Below are 13,379 nucleotides of genomic sequence, written 5' to 3'. Positions count from 1 at the left end.
ACCACAATTGTAACACTATTACACCACTATCACACCGCTACTTCACCATTACCACACCACTACTACACCTACTACACCGCTACTGTATCACTACTACAGCACTATTACACTGCTCCTAGAGTGATTTCCACTAACTTCAGGGTCATTCAGGGTTTTGAGTGGCTGCCCTGCTGCATCATAAACACACGAGGACACTCACTTGGCGCAGACGCTGTTCAGAGAACAATTTCCATTTTCTAAATGAATTTAAAGTGTTCTCTGATTGGAGGAGGCGGAGGTGACATGGGACAGCTAAGACCAGGAAGCCAGTGGAGATTACTGTAGTAGCGTGCACAGGGATCCCACAGTTATGGCACATACATACTGACACTGGTCCCAGCTTGGCCTATGTGACTATGTACAAAATGCCATACCTGGAATTCCGCTTTATTAAAGTAATACTCCAATCAAGAAAAAAAAAAAAAAAGCGTATTAACCACTTGCCGACCAGTCACATTGACTGTACTGCGGCAAAGTGGTTCGTTATCGCCTGGCGACGTAGACCTACGTCACCAGACATTCCCCTCTCTCGAGCCGGAGGCTCGTTCCCGCTGTATTCAGTCACAGCGGGAGTCGGGCCAGGGGAGGAGATGTGGTGATCACCGCTGCTCTTCCCCGATCGTTGGGGATCGAGTGTGGAAATCCGCCCACTTGTGTAAACAGAGCGGGCGGATCTCCTAAGTGACAGGCAGGGTCAGATTGCAGGGTTCAGCACAGCTGAACCCTCGATCTGTCCCTGTGTCACTCAGTCAACTCCCCCCACACACGTCAGTAAGCCCCAGGCATACATTAACCCCTCCCTCTCCAATAAAAATGAACCCCTTCCCTGCCAGTGTCATTTTTACAGTAACAGTGTATATTTATAGCACTGATTACTGTAGTAATGTCACTGGTACCCCCAAAAGTGTCAAAAATATCAGTCAAGGGTCCGATCTGTCCACCGCAATGTCGCAGTCCCGCAAAAAAATTGCAGATCGCCGCCATTACTCGTTAAAAAAAAACACCAAAAATGACAGATATTTTTCCCTTAGTTAGTAAATGCAATAACTTTTGCGCACACCAATCAAAATACGCTTATTGCGATTTTTTTTTACCAAAAATATGTAGCAGAAAACAAATTGGCCTAAAATTATAAAAAATTTAGATTTTAAATTTTTTTCTTGGGGGAATTTCATATACAAAATGTGAAAAATATTGTTATTTTTTCAAAATTGTCGCTCTTTTTTTGTTTATAGCGCAAAAAGTAAGAATCGCACAGGTGATCAAATACCACCAAAAGAAAGCTCTGTTTGTGGTGAAAAAAAGGACTTTCTTTCAAATTTTTTTTTTTTTTTTTTTTTTTTTTATATCTATACACAAATGTTTTGCCTTTCATTTCTATTTTAAACTGAATGAGGTGTTTTACAAGGTGAGGGTTTGCAACTATATTAAGGCACCTATGAAGATATAACAAAGTACAAAAAGCATGTACTGCGTCCAATCAGGAACTAAATAATGTAAAAAAAGAAAAAAAAATAACTTTTCTTTATCAGCAAAAGTGCAACCCTTTATACTTTATGTGTGATTTTACACATATCATATGTATCATTTGTATGTTATATGGTATCTTCTGCACTGCCTGACCTGTACTGTGTTTAGTAACTTACCAAAGCCATATCAAGTCTACAGCTTAACTGCAGGGGGCAGCACAGAGCAAACGTTAATGTAGTGTTTTAGAGGCAGATACCAAATTAGAGAAGGTTAAAGTAACATTTTTTTGTTGTTATTTTCTTAAATTATCTCCCCATGTCTAAAAAAAAAAAAAAAAATATCTGAAAAAAAAGTTACATTTTAACCACTTGCCCACTGGGCACTTTCACCCTCTTCCTGTCCAGGTAAATTTTTAGCTTTTAGCGCTGTCACATTTTGAATGACAATTGTGCAGTCATACTACACTGCACCCAAACAACATTTTTATCATTTTTTATTTCACACAAATAGAGCTTTCTTTTGGTGGTATTTAATCACCTCTGTGTTTTTTATTTTCTGGTAAATAAATTAATAAATCCTAAAAAAATGTGAAAAAAAAAAACTAAACTTTTTCATAGTTTGTTAACCACTCTGCAACCGCTCACAGTAATACTACTGCGGCAGAGTGGTTCGTTATCGTCCAGTCACGTAGTATTAACGTGACTGGACTCCTCCCCTTCTGAGCGGCGCTTGCGCGCCGCCGGAGGCTCGCTCCCGCTGTTTTCATTCACAGCGGGAGTCGGGCCAGGGGAGGAGCAGCGGCGATCGCCGCTGCTCTTACCCGATCGTCGGGGATCGAGTCTGGAGATCCGCCCGCTGTGTGTAAACACAGCGGGCGGATCTCCATAGTGACAGGGAGTGACAGATCGGACTGTTCAGCATAGCTGGACATCCGATCTGTCCATGAATCACATAGTCACCTCCCCCCCTACACGTCAGTAAGCACCAGGCATACATTAACCCCTCCCTCTCCAATAAAATTAACCCCTTCCCTGCCAGTGTCATTTTTACAGTAACAGTGCATATATATAGCACTGATTACTGCAGTAATGTCACTGGTACCCCCAAAAGTGTCAAAAATGTCAGTCAGGGGTCCGGTCTGTCCGCCGCAATGTCGCAGTCCCGCAAAAAAAATCGCAGATCGCCGCCATTACGCGTTAAAAAAAAAACACCAAAAATGACAGAAATCTTTCCCTTTGTTAGTAAACGCAATAACTTTTGCGCAAACCAATCAAAATACGCTTATTGCGATTTTTTTTACCAAACATATGTAGCATAAAACAAATTGGCCAAAAACTTTTAAAAAAATTGGTTTTTACATCTTTTTTGGGGGGAATTTCATATAAAAAAATGTGAAAAATATTGTTATTTTTTCAAAATAAACGCTCTTTTTTTGTTTATAGCGCAAAAAGTAAAAATCGCACAGGTGATCAAATACCACCAAAAGAAAGCTCTGTTTGTGGGAAAAAAAGGACGTAAATTTCGTTTGGGTACGGCGTCGCACGACCGCGCAATTGTCAGTTGAAGTCGCACAGCGCCGAATCGCAAAAAGTGGCCTGGACGGAAGACAGCAAAATCCTCCGGTTGTAAAGTGGTTAAAAAATTTTGCAAACAGAAAATGTTTCTCATTTGCTGATGTGCGCTGATGAGGTTGCACTAATGGGCACTAATGAGGCGGCACTGGTGAGCACTTATGAGGCTGCACTGATAGGGAGCAATAATAGGCACTAATAGGCGGCACTGATGGGCACTGATGGGTGGCATTAATGGGCACTGATATGTGGCACTGATAAATGGCACTGATGGGCATTTATAGGCGACACTGATAGCCACTGGTAGGTGCCACTGATAGGCACTGGTTGGGGGCACTGATAGCTTACATTGATGAGGATACACTGGTGGGCATTGATTGGCAGCAGTGGTGGGTGAAGAGATGGAGGTCTTGGTGCTTAGTGGGGGAGATGGGGGTGGGGTCCTGGTGCTTAGTGGTAGTAGATTAGGGGCACTGCCAGTCAGTGGGGAATGGGGCGCTGGTGCTAAGTGAGGGGAGATGGGGGTCTTGGTGCTTAGTAGGGGCAGATTGAGGGCACTGCCAGTCAGTGGGGAATGGGGAGCTGGTGCTAAGTGAGGGGACATGGGGGTCTTTGTGCTTAGTGGGGGAAGATTGGGGGCACTGCCAGTCAGTGGGGAAGAGGGGCGCTGATGCTAAATGAGGGGAGATGGGGGTCTTTGTGCTTAGTGGGGGCAGATTGGGGGCACTGCCAGTCTGCCCCCACTAAGTCAGTGGGGGAGGGGGGTGCTGGTGCTAAGGAGGGGGAGATTGGGTCTTTGTGCTTAGTGCTTAGTGGGGGCAGATTGGGGGCACTGCCAGTCAGTGGGGGAGGGGGGCACTGGTGCTAAGTGAGGGGAGATTGGGGTCTTTGTGCTTAGTGGGGGCAGATTGGGGGCACTGCCAGTCAGTGGGGAAGGGGGGCACTGATGCTAAATCAGGGGAGATGGGGGTCTTTGTGCTTAGTGGGGGCAGATTGTGGGCACTGCCAGTTGGGGTGGGGTGCTGGTGCTAAGGAGGGGGAGATGGGGGTCTTGGTGCTTTGTGGGGGCAGATTGGGGGCACTGCCAGTCAGTGGGGGAGGGGGGTGCTGGTGCTAAGGAGGGGGAGATGGGGGTCTTGGTGCTTAGTGGGGGCAGATTGGGGGCACTGCCAGTCAGCGGGGGAGGGGAGCACTGGTACTAAGTGAGGGGAGATTGAGGTCTTTGTCTTTAGTGGGGGCAGATTGGGGGCACTGCCAGTCAGTGGGGGAGGGGGGTGCTGGTGCTAAGGAGGGGGAGATGGGGGTCTTGGTGCTAAGTAGGGGCAGATTGGGGGCACTGCCAGTCAGTGGGGGAGGGGGTGCTGGTATTAAGGAGGGGGAGATGGGGGTCTTGGTGCTTAGTGGGGGCCGATTTGGGGCACTGCCAATCAGAAGGGGAGGGGGGGGCAACATTATGTACTCACAGTATAGAACAAGTAATATGAACCTTAAAGCTGCTGGCTGTCCAGGGCCCCCTGTTACATGATGGGGCCCGGGCCCCCTACAGGAGGCCCGGTGGTACCCTTTATCAGCGGCCCTGACACAGAGAAACAAACAGCTATATCTTCAAAATAACAAAAGGTAGGAATCTGCAACAAAGTTTAATATCCCTGGAAAGTACATAGACCACCCAGGGGAGGGGTTTTTCTCAGCAAAAGTGGAGTCACTCTTTAAGTCACCCAGAGATGCCATAAGGAGTTGATGTAATTAAATTTTTATTGCAGCACACATTAAAAAGAAAATTTTGCAACAAAAACTGCTGAATTTTATGTAGTTTTGCAACACACATTGGTCGATTGTATTATTATTTCTATCATTTTCTCCCACAGATTCCCCAGCATTGGGCAGCAATCATCTCATCTCTAAGGGTACTGTCAGCGCTGGCCCCTCCCTCTCCGTTTCTCCCAAATTAAGTTTGTAATTCAGGAAGGAACAGGATATTTTTAATAAGGGGTCACTGAAAAATGTCTTCTCTATTAACCTCCTCCGAGCGTTTAACATTACATCCAGGCAGAGCGATATTGCGTCTTGGCGGTTTACACAGATAAATGGCCGCCGGGGTCACCGATCGGCTTTATTCTTATCTTACACCTCGCCAAGGATAGGCATGCCTGGAAGAGGCACATAAAATCCATGCATTTCCGTATAGACTTCAGACGACACAATTAACACTGAGACTTCCTAAAAGCAGTTATCACATCTACCTCTATCAATATTCTATCAGAGCGCCATAAACCCGAGGAGAAAGGGCAACGCCGCTGACACTTTTAAGAGATGTTAATTTTTGTAACAGATAGTCTGTGTTCCATCATTACCAGCATTACTGATTAATTGGAGAGGAGGCAGAATTAGCTGTAGAATTGAATCTGTTATGCAAAAATTTCATGCCAACAGGGCTGTAGTAATAAATTCATTCATTAACTACTTCCCGACCGCCCCATTGCAGATTTCCTGCTACAGGGCGGCCATTCTGTGCAGAATCCCATACAGGTACAGAGCATCCGGAAAGTATTCTCAGCACTTCACTTTTTCCACATTTATTTTATGTTACGTTTTATTCCAAAATTAATAAAATTCATTATTTTCCTGAAAATTCTACAAACAACCCCCCATAATGACAACGTGAAAGAAGTTTGTTTTTCAATCTTTGCAAATTTATTAAAAAGAAAAAAAAATCCTATGTATATAAGTATCACAGCCTTTGTCACGTCATTCAAAATTGAGCTCAGGTGCATCCTGTTTCCACTGATCATCCTTAATATGTTGCTACAACTTAATTGGAGTCCACCTGTGGTAAATTCAGTTGATTGGACATGATTTGGAAAGTCACACACCTGTCTATATAAGGACCCACAGTTACTGTCAGAGCACAAACCAAGCCAAGAAGTCCAAGGAATTGTCTATAGGCCTCCAATATAGGATTGTATGGAGGTACAGATCGGGGGAAGGGTACAGAAACATTTCTGCAGCATTGAAGGTTCCAATGAGCACAGTGGCCTCCATCATCTGTAAGTGGAAGAAGTTGGGAACCACCAGGACTCTTCCTAGAGTGGGCCGCCTGGCCAAACTGAGTGATCGGGGAGAAGGGCCTTAGTCAGGGAGATGACCAAGAACCCGATGGTCACTCTGACAGAGCCTCAGTATTTCTCTGTGGAGAGAGGAGAACCTTCCAGGAGAACAACCATCTCTGCAGCACTCCACCAATCAGGCCTGTATGGGTGTGGCCAGACAGAAGCCACTCCTCAGTAAAAGGCACATGACAGCCCACCTGGAATTTGAAAGACACCTGAAGGACAAACTGTTGTGGCCAGCCTAAGGCACACCTGTGCAATAATCATGCTGTCTAATCAGCATCTTGATATGCCACACCTGTGAGGTGGACGGATTATCTCGGCAAAGGAGAAGCGCTCACTAACACAGATTTACACAGATTTGTGAACACATACATAGAAAAAGTCTGAGATCTTTGAGTTCAGCTCATGAAAAATGGGAGCAAAAACAAAAGTGTTGCATTTATAATTTTGTTCAGTGTATATTGAATTGTCAGATATACCGTATTTATCGGCGTATAACACGCACTTTTTCCTCCTAAAAAAGGAATAAAAAGCAGCAGTGTGTATTATACGCTGATATGAAAAAAAAAAAAGTCCAGGAAGCAACGCTGAGATGTAGAAGGGGGCAGGCGGGGCCAAGGAGGGACGCGCTGTCATCGGAAGCGCGTGTCGGAAGCGTGCGTCCTTCCTTCTCTTCGGCCCCGCCCGCCCCCTTCTACATTCCAGTGCTGCTTCCTGGACTTTTTTAAAAGTGATCCAGATAGAATCAATGGCGCTGGCGAGGCTGCAATTACTGGCACAGCGCTGGCGAGGCTGCAACAATGGGCACTGCGCTGGTGAGGCTGCAATGATGGACACTGCGCTGGTGAGGCTGCAATGATGGACACTGCGCTGGCGAGGCTGCAATGATGGACACTGTGCTGGCGAGGCTGCAACAATGGACACTGCGCTGGCGAGGCTGCAATGATGGACATTGCGCTGGCGAGGCTGCATTGATGGACACTATGCTGGCGAGGCTGCAATGATGGACATTACGCTGGCGAGGCTGCAATGATGGACACTGTGCTGGCGAGGCTGCAATGATGGACACTGCGCTGGCGAGGCTGCATTGATGGACACTACGCTGGCGAGGCTGCATTGATCAACACTATGCTGGCGAGGCTGCAATGAAGGACACTACGCTGGCGAGGCTGCATTGATGGACACTGCGCTGGCGAGGCTGCATTGATGGACACTGCGCTGGCGAGGCTGCAATGATGGACACTGCGCTGGCAAGGCTGCATTGATCAACACTATGCTGGCGAGGCTGCAATGATGGACACTGCGCTGGAGAGGCTGCATTGATGGACACTGCGCTGGCGAGGCTGCAATGATGGACACTGCGCTGGCGAGGCTGCATTGATCAACACTATGCTGGCGAGGCTGCAATGATGGACACTGCGCTGGCGAGGCTGCATTGATGGACACTGCGCTGGCGAGGCTGCAACAACGGGCACTGCGCTGGTGAGGCTGCAATGATGGACACTGCGCTGGTGAGGCTGCAATGATGGACACTGCGCTGGCGAGGCTGCAATGATGGACACTGTGCTGGCGAGGCTGCAACAATGGACACTGCGCTGGCGAGGCTGCAATGATGGACACTGCGCTGGAGAGGCTGCATTGATGGACACTGCGCTGGCGAGGCTGCAATGATGGACACTGCGCTGGCGAGGCTGCATTGATCAACACTATGCTGGTGAGGCTGCAATGATGGACACTGCGCTGGCGAGGCTGCATTGATGGACACTGCGCTGGCGAGGCTGCAATGATGGACACTGCGCTGGCGAGGCTGCATTGATGGACACTGCGCTGGCGAGGCTGCAACAATGGGCACTGCGCTGGTGAGGCTGCAATGATGGACACTGCGCTGGTGAGGCTGCAATGATGGACACTGCGCTGGCGAGGCTGCAATGATGGACACTGTGCTGGCGAGGCTGCAACAATGGACACTGCGCTGGCGAGGCTGCAATGATGGACACTGCGCTGGAGAGGCTGCATTGATGGACACTGCGCTGGCGAGGCTGCAATGATGGACACTGCGCTGGCGAGGCTGCATTGATCAACACTATGCTGGCGAGGCTGCAATGATGGACACTGCGCTGGCGAGGCTGCATTGATGGACACTGCGCTGGCGAGGCTGCAATGATGGACACTGCGCTGGCGAGGCTGCATTGATCAACACTATGCTGGCGAGGCTGCAATGATGGACACTGCGCTGGCGAGGCTGCATTGATGGACACTGCGCTGGTGAGGCTGCATTGTTGGACACTGCACTGGTGAGGCTGCATTGATGGACACTGCGCTGGTGAGGCTGCATTGATGGACACTGTGCTGGCGAGGCTGCAATGATGGACACAGCGCTGGCGAGGCTGCATGGATGGACACTGCGCTGGCGAGGCTGCAATGATGGACACTGTGTTGGCGAGGCTGCATTGATGGACACTGCGCGCTGGCGAGGCTGCAATGATGGACACTGCGCTGGCGAGGCTGCAATGATGGACACTGCGCTGGCGTGGCTGCATTGATGGACACTGCGCTGGTGAGGCTGCAATGATTGACAATGCGCTGGCGAGGCTGCAATGATGGACACTGCGCTGGCGAGGCTGCAATGATGGACACTGCGCTGGCGAGGCTGCATACGTGGGCACTGCGCTGGTGAGGCTGCAATGATGGACACTGCGCTGGCGAGGCTGCAATGATGGACACTGCGCTGGCGAGGCTGCATTGAAGGACACTGCGCTGGTGAGGCTGCAATGATTGACAATGCGCTGGCGAGGCTGCAATGATGGACACTGCGCTGGCGAGGCTGCAATGATGGACACTTCGCTGGTGAGGCTGCAATGATTGACACTGCACTGGCGAGGCTGCAATGATGGACACTTCGCTGGCGAGGCTGCAATGATGGACACTGCGCTGGCGAGGCTGCATTGATGGACACTGCGCTGGTGAGGCTGCAATGATTGACAATGCGCTGGCGAGGCTGCAATGATGGACACTTCGCTGGTGAGGCTGCAATGATGGACACTTCGCTGGTGAGGCTGCAATGATTGACACTACGCTGGCGAGGCTGCAATGATGGACACTACGCTGGCGAGGCTGCAATGATGGACACTTCGCTGGTGAGGCTGCAATGATTGACACTACGCTGGCGAGGCTGCAATGATGGACACTGCACTGGCGAGGCTGCAATGATGGACACTGCGCTGGTAAGGCTGCAATGATGGACACTGTGCTGGTGAGGCTGCAATGATGGACACTTCGCTGGTGAGGCTGCAATGATGGACACTGTGCTGGCGAGGCTGCAATGATGGACACTGTGCTGGCGAGGCTGCAATGATGGACACTGTGCTGGCGAGGCTGCAATGATGGACACTGTACTGGTGAGGCTGCAATGATGGACACTGTGCTGGCGAGGCTGCAATGATGAACACTGTGCTGGCGAGGTTGCATTGATGGACACTGCGCTGGTGAGGCTGCAATGATTGACACTGCGCTGGCGAGGCTGCATTGATGGACACTGCGCTGGTGAGGCTGCAATGATTGACACTGTGCTGGCGAGGCTGCAATGATGGACACTGCGCTGGGGAGGCTGCAATGATGGACACTACGCTGGCGAGGCTGCAATGATGGACACTTCGCTGGTGAGGCTGCAATGATTGACACTACGCTGGCGAGACTGCAATGATGGACACTGTGCTGGCGAGGCTGCAATGATGGACACTGTGCTGGCGAGGCTGCATTTGATTAAAAATAAATGTTTTAAATTTCAGCTTTTTTCCTGAAATTTCTCTCCTAAAATTTAGGTGCGTGTTATACGCCCATAAATACGGTAATTAGTGTTTGTATCGCTATTACAATGCTGATGTTATAGAATGAAAGTGTATGCTTTGACTAGAGATCTCCTTTAAGGAGAAGAATGTGATTGTATTTTCCCATCCTGACTATATTTTAATATTTATGTGATGGATAACGTCGGCTCTCAGGTTCTATAATGAATGGAAGCGTCCAGCAACATTTTCTGCAATAACAGAAGATTTGTGGAAATACTTCTGGTGACAAAAGATACGTTCCCGGACTTACAGAGTCAGCAGAGTCCTCTTATCGCGGGCGATGTACCAATTCAACCCTACAAATGGTTCTTCAGATGGAACACGGCGATAACGGAAGTATTCCGCGCACAGCCCCCCCTCTTCTTTTCATAAATACGTTCAAACTGAATCTCAGGCCACAGATTTAATTAAAATACTTTAATTGCCTTCACTTCTTAAATTACAATCCTTAACCAGCAGCCAACGCAGAGAGAGAATTTAAAGCAGGAGACGGATTTTATTAAAAACATTAAGAAAAAAAAAAAAAAAGAGAGATTTGTGAGGTTTGTAGAATGAATCTTTGTAAACTTTGTGATCTGAGTTTCAGATTTCAGCAAAATATGTTTTATTAAAAAAAAAAAAAAGTTACAGTTTGACTTTGTGGATTGATAGTACAACACAGAGCTGGAATATCGGGATTACTCTTTATTTTTACTTTTCACACACAGGAGGACCGGGCATTAGGTGTACAAAGTATTGGGACGCCGGCCTTTACACACACATGAACTTTAATAGCATCCCAGTCTTAGTCCGTAGGGTTCAATATTGAGTTGGCCGACTCTTTGCAGCTATAACAGCTTCAACTCTTCTGGGAAGGCTGTCCACAAGGTTTAGGAGTGTCTATGGGAATGTTTCACCATTCTTCTAGAAGAGCATTTGTGAGGTCAGGCACTGATGTTGAACGAGAAGGCCTGGCTCTCAGTCTGCTCTCTAATTCGTCCCAATGGTGTTCTTTCAGGTTGAGGTCAGGACTCTGTGCAGGCCAGTCAAGTTCCTCCACCCCAAACTCTCTCATCCATCTCTTTATGGACCTTGCTTTGTGCACTGGTGCGCAGTCATGTTGGAACAGGAAGGGGCCACCCCCAAACTCCTCCCACAAAGTTGGGAGCATGAAATTGTCCAAAATGTCTTGGTATGCTGGCGCCTTAAGAGTTCTCATCACTGGAACTAAGGATCCAAGACCAACCCCAGAAAAACAACCCCACACCATAATCCCCCTCCACCAAATGATTTGGACCAGTGAACAAAGCAAGGTCCATAAAGACATGGATGAGCAAGTTTGGGGTGGAGGAACTTGATTTGCCTGACCTCAACCCAATAGAACACCTTTGGGATGAATTAGAGTGCAGACTGCAAGCCAGGCATTCTCATCCAACATCAGTGCCTGACCTCACAAATGCGCTTCTGGAAGAATGGTCAAACATTCCCATAGACACTCCTAAACCTTGTGGACGGCCTTCCCAGAAGAGTTCAGCAGAGCAGAAGTTTACTTTTTGTTTGTTTTATGGCAAGGCGCCAGTTTCTTTCGTTATGAATTTCGCTGTGGATTAAATATGATGTTTTTTTCTAAAGAATCTGTGAGCGTGTCCCTGCATTGAGTCCGATCCCCCTACAATATGGATGACAGTTGGGGTATAACACTGAAACAAGAATGATTTCCTTTACTAGGTATACACAGGAGCATTGTGTCCGCGGTGGCACCGCTGCCCTAGATTCCATGCCAGGAGGTGATAAGAGCCCCCCGGTGACACATAAGCTCATAGTATTGAATTGTATCCCGCGTTACACTCTGATAATCCTGCGCCAGTCACAATGAGAGACACAGAAGCACCATAAAAAGATCTCAACCGGGCGCAGGGGAAAAGGTAACAGAAACTGTGCCGCTGTGGTGTTCAGGTTCCAGCTCAGAATGCTGTGACACCTGTTATACGTCCCGCACACACCGGGGCAAGAGGGCAGCCTGGCATTCTCAGAGCTGGAGACTTGGCACAGGGCGAGAGACATCTGGGAGACAGCGGGCGCATGAATTAGTAAATAGTATACAGGTAAAAGGAGACGCCAGAGGGGGGGGTGAACTGACAGCGTCAAAGTGCAGCCATACATCTCTTTGTCATATTTTGCTGCCTCGCCTTTCTTTAGTCTTAAGATACGTTTCCTAAGTAATAGTTCACTTTTCATGTGTTCATAGTTCCCTGTGCAATATATTGTTACATGTTCTGTAAATTACATAGTGTTACTCTTTTTATTTTATGTTTTAAGGCTTCATTTGCACCTGGGGCATTTTGGGATCGTAGCAGAATTGCTGCCACGATCTCAAAACGCGCTACAAGCAATAAATCCCGGTTCGGGTGCCATTATATTTGTGCAGTTTTGCCACAATAGTTATGCAATTTTATTGCCTAGCAAATTACATCACTTGAAGCTTGTTGGCCAGAAAGAAGCAGGAGCTTCCTTTGGGCAACAATGTGATTTGCCATGTGCTTCTGCCAGGATCCTAAAATGCCCAGGTGTGAATAGAGCCTATGCCTTGGTTCACATATGTGCGATCAGCGGCTTGCTGAGAGGCTGAGCCGGATCCCGGTCCAACATGTGGGCGGATCCCGGTCCAACATGTGGGCGGATCCCAACATATAGTAGTGATCTTTCCTGAGTCTGGACCTGCTCTGTGATCCTAAAACACCAAGGTGTGAATGGAGCCTAAGCCTCTGTACACATAGGTGCGATCAGCAGCTTGATGAGCCGGATGCTGGTTCAGGCATGTGGGCAGATCCTGACCATATGGTTGCGATATTTCCCAGTCCTGGACTGGCTCTGTGACGTCAGCCGACAGCGGGCTTCAGCCCGCTATCTCATGAAAACAGGTCACAGGAGTGAAAAACGGTCTGCACTCCTGTGATCCATAGAAGTACAGCCAAACGAACATTGAAAACTGTGAGAAAATGGGCGATTTTAAGAAGAAAAAATCAGGTCATTGGGAAATTGATGACAGCAGCACGTCTCCAAAATAGTTGAGACACGGCAGCAAAAAGCTGGCAAAGTACATGGTTCTAACAAGAAAGAGCTGGAAGAATATGTTGCAACTAATTAGGTTAATGGGCAACAGATCAGTAACACAATTGGGCATAAAAAGAGCATCTTAAGGCCCGTACACACGTACAGATTGTCGGCCGAAAAGATTCGGCCGACGACCAATCGGCCGATTGTAGGCTTGTTAGTATGATGCTTCCGACAGCCGACAGTGCACTTTCGGCCGAACAGAATCTGTCGTGCAAGCATTAAAATTTTTGTATGCCGACACC

The sequence above is a fragment of the Pelophylax lessonae genome, assembly GCF_965119305.1.
Source record: "Pelophylax lessonae genome assembly, chromosome: 11".
Taxonomy (NCBI): domain Eukaryota; kingdom Metazoa; phylum Chordata; class Amphibia; order Anura; family Ranidae; genus Pelophylax; species Pelophylax lessonae.
This window is presented reverse-complemented; position numbering follows the sequence as displayed.